Below are 6258 nucleotides of genomic sequence, written 5' to 3'. Positions count from 1 at the left end.
TGTGCGCCTCAATCAATGACTAACGCAGAGGGCGGAGACGAATACGGACAGGTGAAATCAAACAAACAAACAAAATATAAAATTAGTTGGTGGAATAGGCATAATCTGGACTGTGACTGTAGCAGGATGGCAAGTAGTAGTGGTGGTGGATCAGATGATGATGATATGGTGATGAGTTGCACCCCAGTTCAGAGTCAGAGAAAGAAAGGAGGAAATGGGAGTAGAACGCCTACAAACAAATGCTGTCATACAGATGATGAAGAGAGACACGATGTGAAGAAAAAACTCAATGGAGGAACACAAGATTATTCTTAAATTTAAAGCAGGGCATGATATTTCATCTGTAAGTCCAATTACTCTAACAAATGGTTTGAAGAAAGCACTTGGAGATATTGAAGTGGCGAAAGTATTAAGAGATGGCAGTTTGTTTGTGAAATGTAAGAATGCTGGGCAAAGAGACAAGGCACTTACATTACAAAGTGTGTGTAGGAAAGAAGTGGCAGAGAGAAAAGCAGTGGGAGGGGGTAGCAGTGTCAGAGGAGTGATATCGGGAATACCTGTAGGAGAGAACCTGGGAGAACTGAAAAAGCTGATCAAAGGAGCAAATGTTGCGGGAATAAAGCGACTGCAGGCATTCAGGAATGGTGATAAAACTGACAGCACATCAGTAATGATTGAGTTTAAAGACCAGATTCTCCCTGATAAAGTGATGGTGGGATACATGAGCTTTAATGTTCGAGCATACATGCCACCTGCTCTTAGAAGCTTTAAATGTCAAAGATATGGACAGATTGCCACGGTGTGGAGAGGGAAGCAGAGGTGCGGAGGGGAGAACGCTTATGGAGAATGTGGGGATAACACCAGTTAAATGTTGGAATTGTAGAGGAAATCACACAGCACCAAATGGAGGGTGCAGAGTGAAGAAACAAGCCACTGAAATCCAACAGGTGAGGACAGAACAAGAGTGACTTATGCAGAAGCAGTGAAGATTGTTGGCAAGAAAAACAGAAAGGAGAATCGACCTGCGGCTCAACACAAGGAAGAAAGTACAAACATACATCAGACGGGACTTACAACTGACAAGCTAGTTCTGTTCTTGGCCTATATCATTAACTGCTCAGAACAAGCAAAAACAAAAACTGAAAAGATCAAGATCATTGTGAAAGCAGCAGCAAATTTCTTGAACATGAAAGATTTATCTTGCGAAAAAATACATACAGACCTCAGTCAAGGAGAGGGGACATTAGACAGCAGTCAGCAACTTATTCCGTAATGCTAATTCTACAATGGAATGCTAGAATTCTAATTGCAAATGGACAAGAGTTTAAAGGACATATCAAGGAATTAGCAGTAAAACCAGACATTATTTGTGTACAGAAAGCATGGCTCAAACCAACTCTGGACTTTATTATTAAAGGATACTCAAGCATTTGTAAAAGATAGACCTAGTGGACATGGTGGGGGATGCGCAACTTTTATTAGACAAGATATAAAATTCAAGCAAATAATGACAGCACAAGAATTAGAGGTAGTAGTCACTGAGGTGTGGATAAAGGAAGGAAGTATGAAAATAATTAATTTTTATAATCCCTGTCAGCAATTAGACAAAGAAAGGATGGAATCCATCTTAGATGATTGGAGAGGGATATTCTGGTATGGAAATTTTAACGCACACAGCACAGTGTGGGGGGACCAAGATGACTCAAATGGGGAAATTATAGAATAAGTTCTGGAAGAGAAAGAGATGGTATGTTTAAATAATGGTTTAGGCACCAGGGGTGAACCTGGCGAGGGGCACAGAATCAGCATTTGACCTCACTTTGGTCTCACAATCTCTGGCAGCAATAAGTAACTGGGAAGTCTTGAGGGGGAGCACAGTGGGTGGTGATCACTATCCAGTATCTGTTTTTATGGGAATAGAAAAGTATACTGACCAGAATAATGGAGAAGGGAGATGGAAATTTGAGGAAGCAAATTGGAACAAGTTCAGAGTATTAAGTGAGGGGAAAATGCAAATGATAGATATAAACCAACCGGTAAAGGAACTGAACAATGAAATTTGTAAAAGTATAGAGGGAGCAGCAAAGGAGTCCATCCCAAGAAGTAGTGGGAATAAAAGGAAAAGATTAGTCCCATTGTGGACAAGTGAATGCACTAAAGCAATAAAGGCTCGAAACAAATCCTTTAAAGCCTTAAAAAGAAATCTTTCTGTTCAGAATTTAATCTTTTATAAGAAACAACAAGCACTGGTGAGGAGAGTAAGTGACCAAAGTAAAAAGCCCACAGATCAGCCCTCTTAATCCATAGCCACCTTGTGGCTTTCTCTGCGGCTTCACTAGCCAATTGAATGGCTCTTCTTGGCCGCCCCTGTAACACCCAGCCGTCCAAGGACTTTGCAGAGTGAGCGTCCTGCAAAGCCTCTGCAGCCAACTTCTACAGGCTCGTAGATTGTCCTCCAGCCTCTGCCTCTGCACTCCTCCACCAGCTCCTGGTATTTCTCGTGCTTTCTCTCGTTGGCTTCTTCAATCCGCTCTTCCCAAGGCACAGTTAATTCCAGCATGATCAGGTGTTTTGAAGCCTCAGATGTAATAATCATGTCTGGTCGGAGGGATGTTGGTGCGATGTGCTGTGGGAACCTCAGCTGTTTTCCCAGGTCAACCTGCAGCTGCCAATCGGTGGCTGTGTGGAGGAGGCCTGTTGTTGCTTGTGGTCGTACCCGAGGTCTCTCTCCGGCCTTGACGAAGGGGGCTGTTTTAGAAGCATGATGGTGTCTGCTGGCACTGATGGCTGAGGCTATACTCTCAGCAACTGTTTTGAGCACCTGGTCATGGTGCCAACAGTAGCGACCATCAGCCAGGGCTTTGGGGCAGCTGCTGAGGAGATGTCCTAGAGAGCCTCTTCCAGAGCAAAGAGGGCAGGAAGGTGTCTCGCTCTTCCCCCAGGTGTGAAGGTTTGCTGGACTCGGGAGGGCATCATAGACTGCCTGTCCCAGGAACCGGACGCGATGGAAGTCTGCCTGCATAATGTTTGACCAGGTGACTTTGCGCTGCAATGTGTTCTCCCACCTTGTCCACGCTCCCTGCTGCCAGAGTCCCACTGCCCTACTCACTCTCTCTTCCTCCAGGCCTGCTCGGACCTCCTCTTGGAGTAGCAGGTGTCTCTCCTTGCCCTGGGCCTTGCTGACCTGGGTCTTTGGGAAGTAGCCCAAGCCTGCTCTTCCAGTTGCCAAGATCCCCACCAGGGCCTTCTGCCTTAGGCGTGACTCTGCCACCTCCACTGCCTTCTCTGCCTTCCATTTCCTTCCTGCCCTCACTTCAATCCCAGCTGATGACACCTTGTAGTCCCTGGAGTCTCTGTAATGTAGGGCTTCTCTTGTGCGTGCCACCTTGAACTCCTCAGTGAGTCTGCTGAAGGGCAGCTGCAGGGTGTTCCTCATCCCATACAAGGCAGCGCTGGTGAGGCTACGTGGAAGGCCCGGCCACTTCCGAAGAAAGCCACTGATCTTCCATTCGAGAGATTCCACTGTTGTTATCGGGACTGCGTAGACGAGGAGAGGCCACAGGACTCGGGGCAGGATGGAGTGCTGGTAGATCCAGGCTTTAAATCTACCAGGTAAGCCTGACTTGTCCACCTTGGTGAGCCAGGCTCCAAGCTCTTCACTTAACTTCTGGATGGCAGCTTTGTCTTTCAGGGTGGAGTCAAAGAGCTTTCCCAAGCTCTTGACTGGTTGTTCAGTAATGGATGGGATTGCTGTTCCTGAGATGGAAAAACGAAATTTGTCAACCACCTTCCCCCTCTTCAACACCATGGACCTTGACTTGGAGGGCTTGAAATTCATCCTTGCCCATGTGATGAGTCTCTCCAGACCTTGCAAGATCCAGCTGCTCCCTGGGACTGATGTTGTCGTGATGGTGAGGTCATCCATATATGCACTTATAGGGGGCTGTTGGACACCTGACTTGGACAGGGGCCCTCTGCATTCCCCCTAAGCAGCCTTGACCACCATGTTCATCGCTAGGGCGAAAAGGATAACAGAGATGGTACAGCCTGTTATTATGCCTTTCCCCAGGCGTTGCCAGTCTGATGTTACTGACCCAGAAGTGACTCTGAGCCTGAAATTGTTGTAATAATCCAGGATCAGGTCCTTGATCTTACTGGGCACATGGTGCCGGTGTAGGGCAAGCTCAACCAGTTTGTGAGGGATGGACCCATAGGCGTTGGTCAAGTCCAACCACAACACAGCGAGGTCACCTCTGCTCTCGTGTGTCTCTCTGATGAGCTGTGTGACTACTCCAGTGTGCTCTAGGCAGCCAGGAGCTCCAGGAATCCCACCCTTCTGCACGGAAGGGTCGATGTAGTTGTTCTTGAGGAGAAACTCGGTCAGTCTTCGGGAGACGATGCTGAAAAACACCTTCCCTTCCACACTTAATAGTGAGATCATCCGAAACTGGTTGATGTTCTTTGAGTCCTCCTCCTTTGGGATCCAGACTCCCTCTGCGCATCTCCACTGGTCGCCCCCCCCCCCATTAAAAATCTATAAAATTATGGAAAAAATGATAAATGAAAGGCTAGTCTACTATTTAGAAAGGAGGGGAGAAATAAAATGCTATCAGAGCGGATTCAGGAAAGGAAGGAGTACTGTAGATCCTGCTCTGTGTTTCGAACATGAAATTAAGAAAGCTCATGTAAATAAAGAGAGTGTAGTGGCTGTGTTTTTTGATGTGGAAAAAGCCTATGACATGATGTGGAGGGAGGGGCTACTAATTAAACTGTACCATATAGGGATGAGGGGGAAAATGTACAGGTGGATTAAGAATTTTTTTACAGACAGGATGATACAAGTGAGAGTGGGAAAAATCCCTCAGGGCAGTATTATAAGTCCACTTCTGTTTTCAATGATGATAAATGACATATTCAGTAATACAGACAGGTCCATAGTGACCTCATTATTTGCAGATGATGGGGTTATGTGGAAAAGGAGACAGAACTTGGCATTCAATGCTAGGAAATTGCAGAAACAAATAAGGAAGGTGGAAGCTTGGGCTTTGGAATGGGGCTTTAGGTTCTCAGTTACAAAGACAAAGGCAGTTATCTTTTCTAAAAAGAAAACACAAAACCAAATCAGTCTTAAACTATATGGACAATTTGGTTTGACAAGAAGATTACATGGAAAAAACATATTGAGAAAATAGTTGAAAAGTGTAAAAAGATCACTATATGTGGGTTAATTCGGTCAGTTATTGATTACGGATGTATAGTATATGAATCAGCATTAAATACATTGCTGAAAAAACTGGATGTCATCCAATATCAAGCTTTGAGACTATGCTGTGGTGCAATGAAAACAACTCCAGTAGTAGCACTTCAAGTGGAGATGGGGGAGATGCCATTGGAATTGAGAAGAGAACAGATTACATTAAACTATTGGCAAACCTAAGAGGACATGAGGAAAATTCTCCGGGTCAGAATATGATCAAACCATGCCAAGGGAAAGGAAAAGGACAGGTGATGAGTTTTGGATGGACAATTGAGAAGTGGGTTAAGAAAGTCGGGATAGCAAACAAAACTATAGGCCAAACTGTTGCTCTCTCTGTCATGCCACCATGGACAATGGAAGAAGTGAAAGTCGATTTGAAACTGTTAAAGGACCAAAAAGGAAAAAATGTAAGTGCAAACAAAGTTAACAAATACATAAATAGGAATTACTCACAGTTTGTTAAAGTATACACAGATGCGTCCAAGTCACAGAATAATAAGATCGGAATAGCTTTTGTAATACCAGATTTAGATACAATGTCAAGTAAAAGGATTAGTGATGACTTAGCAGTGTAGGGGAGTTATTGGCTATTCTGCTTGCACTGAATTGGATAAAGGAAGTCAGACCACAGAAAGTCTTAATAGGATCAGATGCGAGCAGTGCATTAGAAAGTATTAGACATAACCATTCAAATTCCAGGCTATACATCATACTTGAGATAGGCCAAAAGATACACAGAATCAGGGGGATAGGGGTAGAAATTCAGTTAATTTGGGTTCCAGCACATATTGGATTAGAAGGAGATGAACTGGCAGATAAATATGCTAAGAGTGCAACACAGAAGAGAGAAATAAATATGGTTGTAAAATACAGTAAGTCTGAGATGAAATGTACAATCAAATCAAAAATAAATAAGAAATGGCAGGAACGATGGGACAGAGGGAGGTAGACACCTCTATAGTATTCAAAGGAAAGTTGGAGAAATGAAAGTCATAGGAGCA

General features: G+C 44.3%; 1 pseudogene; it reads right to left on the bottom strand.

Moving 5' to 3' along the window:
- Window positions 1-1765: 1765 nt before the first annotated feature.
- LOC139337297 (uncharacterized) lies at window positions 1766-4936 on the bottom strand (annotated as a pseudogene).
- Between the last annotated feature and the right edge of the window lie 1322 nt (window positions 4937-6258).

Source organism: Chaetodon trifascialis, chromosome 10 (assembly GCF_039877785.1).
Source record: "Chaetodon trifascialis isolate fChaTrf1 chromosome 10, fChaTrf1.hap1, whole genome shotgun sequence".
Classification (NCBI taxonomy): domain Eukaryota; kingdom Metazoa; phylum Chordata; class Actinopteri; order Chaetodontiformes; family Chaetodontidae; genus Chaetodon; species Chaetodon trifascialis.
This window is presented reverse-complemented; position numbering and strand designations above follow the sequence as displayed.